Genomic DNA, 10,218 nt, shown 5'->3' with positions numbered 1-10,218 from the left:
GTATCCTTCCGCCCGTTTGAAAAGCGGGACTTCTAGGTGACCTGAGCTCCCTCTGCTAACAGCAGTTGCCCCATAGTGGACAAGTCGGTCAGCAGCCACCTGGATCCCAGTCCTGCCCTCTTTCCACTGGCCTGGTTCATCAAGGCCCATCCAAAAACCCATTGCTGTGGAGTTGATTCCGACTCATAGCGACCCAATAGAACAGAGTAGAACTGCTGCATAGGGTTTCCAAGGCTGTAAATCTTTACGGAAGCAGGTTGCCACAGCTTTCTCCGGTGGAGAAGCTGGTGGGTTTGAACCACTGACCTTTTGTTTAGCAGCTGAGCAATTTAACCGTTGCACCACCACTGCTCCCAGGAAACTGAAACTCCCAGCTAAGGAGCCACCTTAGCAAGAGCTCCTGAAGCAAAAGCTAAGAAACCAAACCGACTGATCCCAGGGGAGCAAACACTTTCCAGGCCACAAGTGAGCGATCAAATGGATAACCACCCCACCCATCTGCGAGGCAGGACTCAGCTTCCTTGGTGACGAGTCTCCAGTCTCCCTAGAGAGTATCGGTCCCCTCTCTGTGCCCAGTAAGACTCTGTTGGGAGAGACGTCTGGTCTCGTGGGTAAAGCTCAGGCTCTCTGGGGTTGAACCGTATTTTACACAAATGATGGTTGTCTTCTATGTTTGTTTGCCAACTGTTCCTTCCCTCCACAAGTTATTTTTGTAAACGCTGCTATGCTAATGTTTTTTACAGCAACATGTAAAAAGAAAATTGGCATAGTGGCACTTACGAAAATACCTCATAGGAAGGCAGAGCGGTTGACAAACATGGAAGGTGTGTGCTACTGGTGTAAAAATATGGTAGTCTTACTGACCTACCAGCCAAGACACCTTTGGGACCGCTTCTCGTCTTGGAGCCTCAGTTTCCTCATTTATAACATAGTATCTTAGTTCCCTAGTGCTGTGTCACAGAAATACCACAAGGGGATGGCTTTAAAGAACAGGAATTTATTTTCTCACACTTCAGGAGGCTAGAAGTCCACATTCAGGGCATGGCCCTGAGGGAAGACTCTGTTGGCTCTGGTGGTGACCCTTGTCTCTTTTAGCTTCTGTTCCACGTGGCATCTATCTTCCCTGGTTTGTGTTTGCTTCTGTGTCTAACCTGCTCCTTACATCACTCAAAAGGGATTAGGTTTAGGACACACTTTATACTGATAATGGTTCCATTAATATAACAAAGAAAACCCTGTTCCCAAGTGGGATTATATCCATGGGAATAGGGGTCAGAACTCCAACACACGTGGTTGTTGTTAGGTGCCCTAGAGTCAGTTGATTCCGACTCATAGCCACCCCATGTGACAGAGCAGAACTGCCCCACAGGGTTTTCTAGGGTTTTTGGTTTTAATCTTTATGGGAGGGAGCCGTGGTGGCACAGTGGTTAAGCACCGTGTGGCTAACCGAAAGGTCGACTGTTTGAACTCAGCAGGCGCTGTGAGGGAGAAAGATGTAGCAGTCTGCTTTCACAGAGATTTACAGCCTTGGAAACCCTATGGGCTTGCAAGGAGTCAGAATTGACTCTATGGCAGTGGGTTTGGCTTTTTGGTTTAGGGGTATAGTGGCTAAGTGCTTGGCTGCTAACTGAAAGGTCGGTGGTTTGCGCCTACCAGCTGCTCCTCAGGAGAAAAATGTGGCAGTCTGCTTCCGGAAAGATTATGGAAAAGCCTATGGGGCAGTTCTACTATGACTATGGGGTTACTATGAGTGGGAATCGACCTGCCCGGCGATGGGTTGGTTTTGTTTGGTATGCACTTCCTGCTTCAGAGGAGAGAGTGGGTGCTGGGCAGGTGCCTGTTGGGCATTTTCACGGCCAGCAAGGGGGTGTAGCCTGGTGTCCGTGAGGGAGAGGTGAGGGAGCTGAGGCCAGAGGTGGGAGGCCCTGAAGGTCACTCTCAGGAAGCTGGGGTTTACCTGGGCAGGTAGGGAAGCCACTGAGCCGTTTTACATAGGGAACGACCTGCTGATTTGGGTGTTGGAAGCCCACTCTGCTGCTTTGTGGAGGATGGATTTGAGTCAGGGAGACCACTGGGGAGACTGGATCAAGAAAGATACAGGATATTCTGGGAACTTGTTATGAGGCAGTGGTGGGTCAGTGGTAGAATTCTCGCCTTCTATGTGTGAGACTTGACGGCACCTATCAACAACAACAGCAGCATGTGGGAGGACCTGGGTTTGATGCCCTGCCAATGCACCTCACGCGTGGCTACCACCTGTCAGTGGAGGGGAGGCTTTTGTGTCGCTATGATGTGAACAGGTTTCAATGGAGCTTCTAGACTAAGACAGACTAGGAAGAAAGGCCTGGTGATCTACGTCTGAAAAATCAATGAAAACCCTGTGGATCACAACAGTCCAATCTGAAACCAATCGTGGGGATGGAACAGGACTCGTAGCATTTCATTCCCCTGTGCGTGGGGTTGCCAGGAGTCAGGAGCTGACCTGAGGGTGGCTAACGACAATTTAAGGTATATATTTAACGAATTTTTACATATGTATGTATGTTGTTGCTGTTAGGTGCCATCAAGTAGGTTCCGACTCATAGTGGCCTATGTACAACAGAACGAAACACTGCCAGGTCCTGCGCCATCCTCACCATCGTTACGCTTGAGCCCATTGTTGCAGCCACTGTGTCAGTCCATCTCATTGAGGGTCTTCCTCTTTTTCACTGACCCTCTACTTTATCAGCATGATGACCTTCTCCAGCGACTGGTTCCTCCTGGTAACATGTCCAAAGTACACAAGAAGAAGATGCTTCTAAGGGAGCATTCTGACTGTACTTCTTCCAAGACAGATTTGTTGCTTCTTCTGCCAGTCCATGGGAAACCCTGGTGGTGTAGTGGTTAAGGGCTACAGCTGCTAACCAAGAGATCGGCAGTTTGAATCCACCAGGCGCTCCTTGGAAACTCTATGGGGCAGTTCTGCTCTGCCCTATAGGGTCACTATGAGTCAGAATCGACTCCATGGCAAGGGGTTTGGTTTATTTCGGATTCTGGCAGTCCACGGTATAGTCAATATTCTTCGCCAATACCACGATGCTCCCCATGAAACCAACACTATCAAGGTACACATCTATCTCCCCCAAGAGTCTACCCCAATGTTTCCTGGTGCTTCTTTGTAATACCTCCGTCCTGTCCCTTGCAACCTCTACTCTCAATGATCTGTGTTCTGTCACTTAAGAGTAATTTGCACATTCTAGAGTTTTCCCTAAGTGGTTCTTTGTTGTGTGGCTTTTTTCACTCAGCAGAATTACTTTGAGACTCATGCATGTTCTTACACGCATGCGTATTTTGTTCCTTTTTCTTGCTGAGTGGTATTCCATTGTATGAATATAGCATGGTTTGTTGCTCCATCATTCACCTGTTGGTGGATATTTGGGTTGTTTTCAGGTTCGGGGTGTTACAAATAAAGTTGTTATGAACCTATGTACAAGTCTCAGTATGGACATACGCTTCCGGTTGTCTTGGGTGAATACCTAGGTGTGGAACAGGGGGTGTGTATTCATTTCTTAGAGCTGATGTAACAAATATCTACAAACTGGGTGGTCAAACAACAGAAATTTATTGTCCCATGGTTCTGGAGGCCAAAGGTCTGAACTCAAGGTGTCAGCATATGGAGTCCTACCTGCAGCCAGACAGCCCTTGGCCCCAATTCCAAGCAGACCCCCACTGTGAGTCCTCTGAGTCTGTTTTTCAGTCTGGGAAAGAGGAATAATAACACTCACTGCCTAGGGTGGCTGTGGGATGCATAAGGTTTCCAGGGCTACCTCATCTTTCTCCCACAGGGCAGGTGGTGCGTTCAAACAGCTGACCCTTCAGTTAGCAGCCAAGTGCTTAACCACTGTGGCACCAGGGCCCCTTGTGTTACAGAGCAGACCTGCTCTCTAGGGTTTTCCTGGCTGTAATCTCGATGGCAGTGGATCACTAGGCCTTTCTTCAGCGCTGGGTGGGTTTGAACTGCCAATTAGGTCAGCAGTCGAGCACAAACTGTTTGTGCCATAGTACGAAAACCCAAAACCCACTGCCGTCACATCGATTCTGACTCATAGCGACCCTATGGGACAGAGTAGAACTGCCCCATACGGTTTCCAGGGAGTGCCTGGTAGATTCGAACTGCCAACCTTATGGTTAGCAGGCATAGCTCTTAACCACTACGCCACCAGGGTTTCCTGCACATAGTAGGTGCTCAATAAATAGTGGTGTATAACACACACACAACATGTACATCCCAAATACACTCACAGGGCAGCCCCTGTGGCCATCAAGAGTACCTGTGATGCCGAAATGAATCAGTCTGGCCCCTGTGCCTAGGGAGCCAGTATTGTTGTCTCAAGCACACCCATATTCACCCCTTTGACACATCCTGAGTAAGACAAGCTTACACTGGCCATGTGGAGGGTGGGACACAGACACTCACACCCTGCAGCATACAGCCATGTGTGACACACACATCCACACACAAACACCACGCTGGCCCCTTGCCAAGCTGCCACATCGTCCCCTTATCTACTCTGAGAATGGTCATGGTGGCCAGGTGGCAGCGCCTCACGCAGTAGTTTTCCATGACCAGAGAAAAGCTTCATCTCTCTGGGACATGGAGGTAGGGTGGAGTTTCTTCCTAAGTTGTCCCTTCCGTTGGCCTTGTTGCTTGTAAGACCACTCGGGAGAGTTTTTGGGTGGCCTCCAGTCTGTGCCTCGGATAGGGCTGAATTTGGCTGGCGGGTTACAGGTACGGTCTGCCCTGAGGGTCGGTTAGTCTGGCTGTGCCACCCTGGGCCTTAGGGGACACCCTCCTGCCCCCGCTTTGGCCTGGCCTCTGACAGTCCCCAGCCCCCAGCCCCCAGCACAGGAGCAGGCACTCATGAACCCATTTGTACTGCATTTCAATTGTGTGTCTGGGGAAGGGAGGTATGCAGTGGAGGTTAAATGTGTGGGCTGGGTACTACCTGGACAACCTGGAGGGTCCCTAGCTTGCCTGTCTGTTAAACTGGGACAATGAGGGTGCCTTCCTCACAGGGTTGTTCTGAGGGCTACATGAACCCACGCATACAAGGTGTGTAGGCAAGTGCCTGCCTGGCACCACACAGGAAGCCCACAGATGCCATATCCACCCCAGTTCACAGTGGTCCGGGCCCCCAAAAGTTTACAGGCTGCTGAAAAGCCCAAGATCAGTCTCCTTAGAAATGCCGGGCTTCCTTGTTGGGCTGGGGGATTGACAGCCAGTTTTAAAGCCAAGGAGAGAAGAAGTAATGATTAACTCCGGCTTGGGCAGGGCAGGTGATGGAGGAAGGCTGGGAAGAGGAAGTGGCTTTGAGCTGATGTGGTCACGTTCAGGGAAGGAGCTCACCTGAGTAATACGATCACGCACCCGGTGCGCGTCCCTGTTCCAAACCCATATATGAGAGCTCTCAGTCCTCTCGGCCAGCTCGAGAGGCGGGTACTAGTGTCACCCCGTTTTACCGTCGCAGAACCTGGGTCACAGGTGAGAGCTCACAGCACCTCACGTGGGAGACCCGGATGCGAAACCGAGCTGGCCGGGTCAGCCTCCTGGGAAGCGGTATTTCCTGAGCAGGGGAGAGCGAGAGGAACACCGACTGCGCGGAGAGTCAGGCGGCACGAGCCTCTGAGCCCCGGCCGCGTGCCCTGGCCCGTCCTAGCTCTCGGGACCCAGGGCTGAACGAGGCGGACCAGCGCCGGCTCTCACCTCCACCCCCGTGGGAGAAAGACGACAGCAGGTGTGCGCGATTTCGGGTACTACCCAGCACTGTGTGCGCAGAGGGAAAGCTCGGGGAGCGCGCGCGCGGGGAGGACGGCTGCTTTCGGGGGTCGGGGCCTCGGCAAGCAGGACGTGCCTGGGGACCCGGGACCCCCGCTTGGAAGACCGAGGCTGTGCGTGAGCGTGCTGCAGGACCTGGCCGCTGCTCTCCGCAGACCAGGAGCCTGGGCCGCCGCGGCGCGCCCGGAGCAGGCTGGGCTGGGGCGCCGGTTCCAAGGCGCGAGCTCCGGCCGCGCCCCACTGCGCCTGCGCAGCACCCGCGGGGCGGGGCCTCCAGGGGGCGTGGTCCGGGCGGAGGGGCGGGACGCGCGTCCTGGCCCCGCCCTTCGTCCGCGTCCGGCGTCTGGCGGGAGCGGGCCGTTAGTTTCCGGGCGGAACCTTCGCGCGGCGAGCGCGGGCGCGTGGGGGAAGGCCGAGGGCGCGCCGCAGCCGGCTAACGTGGGCGTCGCGGCTGCAGACGGCGCGGCGTCCGGCTCGGCTCGGCCCGGGTGCGCGCGCAGCATCTCCCCGCAGGCCGCCCGCCCCGCCCCGCCCCGCCCCGCGCCAGACCGGGAGACGGAGACCGAGACGGCGTCGGCGGCCGAGGAGACGGCGGAGGGGACGGCGGGCGCGCGAGCTCAGACCCGCGTCTCGGCGGCGCCGCAGGTGAGGGCTCGGCTCGGGGGCGGCCCGGGGTCCCCGCACCGCCAGACCTCAGGACCCCGAGACCCTAGGAGCCACCCCGGTCCCCTCAGGGCCCCGGACACTCGGGATGTCGGGCCACCTCAGGGCCCCGACGCCCCTCGGCTCCCGAGACCCCCTCTCAACATTCCCCCGGGAACCCAGCCTCGGAGACCCCCTGAGGACCCGCGCAGCCCCTGCAGGACCTCTGGCCCCGAGACCCCCTGAGGACCCGCCCCTACAGGACCCCTGGCCCCGAGACCCCCTGAGGACCCGCCCCTACAGGACCCCTGGCCCCGAGACCCCCTGAGGACCCAGCCCCTGCAGGACCCTTGTTCCCTGAGAACCCTTGAGGATCCTCGCAGCCCCTTCAGGACCCCTGGCCCCGAGACCCCCCGAGGACCCGCCCCTACAGGACCCCTGGCCTGGAGAACCCCTGAGGACCCGCCCTTACAGGACCCCTGGCCCCGAGACTCCCTGAGGACCCGCCCCTACAGGACCCCTGGCCCCGAGACCCCCTGAGGACCCACCCCTACAGGACCCCTGGCCCCGAGACTCCCTGAGGACCCGCCCCTACAGGACCCCTGGCCCCGAGACCCCCTGAGGACCCACCCCTACAGGACCCCTGGCCCCGAGACTCCCTGAGGACCCGCCCCTACAGGACCCCTGGCCCCGAGACCCCCTGAGGACCCACCCCTACAGGACCCCTGGCCCCGAGACCCCCTGAGGACCCGCCCCTACAGGACCCCTGGCCCCGAGACCCCCTGAGGACCCACCCCTACAGGACCCCTGGCCCCGAGACTCCCTGAGGACCCGCCCCTACAGGACCCCTGGCCCCGAGACCCCCTGAGGACCTGCCCCTATAGGACCCCTGTTCCCTGAGAAACCCTGAGGACCCGCCTAGACCCTACAGGACCCCTGGCCCCGGAACCCCTCAGGATCCGCCCCAGCCCCGTCTTAGGACCCCTGGGCCCTGAGAACCTCTCAGGATCCCCCCCCCCATTCCCATTCAGGACCCCTGGCGCCTGAGACCAACCTTTGGCCGCTGTCGGGCCCCAATTGCCCTCAGGGCCCAGTGGCCCAAACATCTTTCAAGATTTTCCCCTGGACTCTGAGACTCCCTGAGGACCTCTGCCTCCTCAGGACCTTGTGACCCCTCAAGACTCTTGATTCTCGAAACCCTCAGGATTCCCTTAGGGCTGTTCAAGATCCCTCCCCACCCCCACCCTGTTCCCAGACGTCTTCAGAATCCCCGTGACCCCTGAGACCTCCTCTCTCTCCTCCAGGGACCCTGGCTCCGTAGACTCCTCTACCTTTCCTGGGTCCCATTGCTGCTTAGCTCCCAGGAGATCCTGGGACTCCACACTCCACACCACCCATCAGCTTCTTGGTTCTGCCTCTACCACCCACCCTGAGGTGTTCACAGCCGTCTTTTGGCCCCTTCTCCACCTAGGGCAGGGTTTCTCAACTTGAGGTCCGTGGACTTGTGGGGTATCTGTGAAAGTATTCCTGGGGTTTGTGAATTCTTAATGATGATACAAAAGAAGTAGATGCCTGGGATGGGTCACCCGATGGCCACTTTATAGCCAAGCACAGGGTGTGTTTACTGTGGCCTTGAAGCCAAAGAAGGTACAATGTTTAAGGTACAATGCTCTTTGGTGAGGCTCCTGTGGCCCTAGGGAAACAGTCTAGAGAGGGAGCGAACGGAAGATTCTGGTGGAGTGCAGGGAGGCAGAACTAAGCAGCTGGAAGGATTAGGGCAAAACAGGATGCTTTTTAATTTCGTTATTCATGGAGCTAACAGCTTTTTGAATGCCTGACAGGTCCAGGCATTGGCACTGGAGGTAGAGATGACACAGTCCCTGCTTGCAGGGCCTCGCCGGAGGGGCGGTTAGACAAGTACGTAGTGATGATAACAGTACAGTCGCATTGAACTTAGCTAGGTAGGGGTCAGAGTCATAGGAAGGGTAGTGTTAGGGAGGGCTTCTAGGAGGGGAGGAGGTGACAGGTGACAGGTGAGCTGATTCTCGAAGTTTGAGGCTGAGGAGAGGTTTGCCAGGGTTAATCCAGGTGAAGGGGAGAGGATGTGAAAAGTAGGAGGCACACCAGATTGTGGAAGCCGTGAAGTGTGGCCGGGGCTTAGATTCATCCTAGAGATGTATTGCCTCTCAGTCAAAGTCAAATGCAACTTTCTGAGGTTGCTATTGGAGGGCACCTTCAGTGGGGAGATCCCAGCCTGCACCCTGAGGCCTGTCCTGCCTTGGCACTCTCTGGGATTACTGCTTCTACCCCAGGCCCTGAGTGTGGGATGACCCAGCCGAGACTGAGGGCAAGTGGGAACTGGCCAGTGGACAGGAATGAGGGCAGTGTGCCACAGAGGAGACGAGAAGGGAGGAACTGGGGGGCTCTGCAGAGCACAGGGCATGAGAGGGGGAGGGCAAGAAGGGCTAATGAGGGCCAAGGCCTGGACACCAGCTTCTGAACCAAGTGGAGGGCGTGGGACTTGGTGGGAGTGGGGGGCCACTGAAGGTTTAAAGAAAGGAGTAAACGTGGTGTGTGAGGTCTTGAACACTCGCTCCGGCTATAGTGGGGGAATCGTTTGGAGGAAGCAAGACGATGGGCGTGATGGAGGTGACCGGGACCAAGATAGTGGCAGTAGGGGCCGTGACTTCCTCAAGCTTCTTAAAGTCTAGACTCCAAAGACGGGTGTTCAGCGCTTCCCTGTCCGAGCCTACAGTTTTCTGTCTGGGGATTGACTGACTTTGGGAAGTTCTTACTCCCTTTAGGTGAGGTCACATCCTTTGCCCCACAGGACACAGGGCCCACCTTAGAGCTTCAGCGGGGTGTGAGCCTAACATCCACACAGGAGATGCCCTTGCTGCACAGTGGGCAGAAGGGGGCTGGTTCTCAGAGACGGGACAAGAGCACCAACGTTTGATGCTGGCCTCGGTGTCCTGAGGAAATGGAAAGCCGGTGAAGCGGAGCAGACAAGTTGAGATGCTTTGCATCAGAGATGCCGCTCTGGCGATAGTGAGGGCTTAGAGGGGCTGACCCCCGAAGCAGGATGGTGTTCAGTAGTCCAGACAAGAAGTCGTGAGGGCTTTAAGGCGGTGGCAGATGGTATGGACTAGAGGGGGATTTAGGAAGGAAAATCAGCGGGACTTTGGTTTGTGAAAGTCTGGACTTGGGTGAGGGAGAGGGCGACCCACGGACAGCCCAGTACAGTAGAGCTTGATGACGATGCAGCTGTGGTGTGCGTGTGCCGTCCGTTACGGCAGCCACGCATGGCTGCAGAGCGCTTCAAGTGCGACTCGTGTGACTGAGGAGCTGAGTTTTCCGTATTAACTAATTAAAGCCAGCACACACACAGGTGTGGTGGGCAGCACGCTCTTCCAGGCTGGGTTCTTCTAAGTGTTATCCCGGTCAAGCTCCCAACAACCGTGTGAGGTGTAGGTGTTATTTCTGTTTTACAGCTGAAGGAAATGGAGGCTCAGAGAGGGCAAGCAACGTGCTCAGGTATTAAGTAGTACAACTAGAACCTGAACTTCTGAGTTAAAGTTAGAAGTTCCTGATAACTTACACATAGGTTCAAAGTTACCTGAAACCAAAAGCCAGACCCATTGCCGTCGAGTGACCCTGTAGGACAGAGTAGAACTGTCTCAGAAGGTTTCCAAGGAGCAGCTGGCGCATGAGCTCTTAACCACTGCGCCACTAGGGCTTTGAAAGTTACCTCAGAGTTAGGT

At 55.8% G+C, this 10,218-nt stretch overlaps 1 protein-coding gene across 4 annotated transcripts in view; it reads left to right on the top strand.

The window, feature by feature from the left end:
* Positions 1 to 5,643: 5,643 nt before the first annotated feature.
* Positions 5,644 to 10,218, top strand: part of FAM118A (family with sequence similarity 118 member A) — a 60,270-nt gene continuing 55,695 nt past the window's right edge. For 3 of the 4 annotated variants that reach the window (XM_064283379.1, XM_064283382.1, XM_064283383.1), the window contains exon 1: positions 6,358 to 6,460. The gene's annotated coding sequence lies outside the window, so the exon portion shown is untranslated. Of the gene's footprint in view, positions 5,775 to 6,357; positions 6,461 to 10,218 lie in introns of those variants that run through there. The other variant, XM_064283380.1, reaches the window with a different exon arrangement.

Source organism: Loxodonta africana, chromosome 4 (assembly GCF_030014295.1).
Source record: "Loxodonta africana isolate mLoxAfr1 chromosome 4, mLoxAfr1.hap2, whole genome shotgun sequence".
Lineage (NCBI taxonomy): Eukaryota > Metazoa > Chordata > Mammalia > Proboscidea > Elephantidae > Loxodonta > Loxodonta africana.
This window is presented reverse-complemented; position numbering and strand designations above follow the sequence as displayed.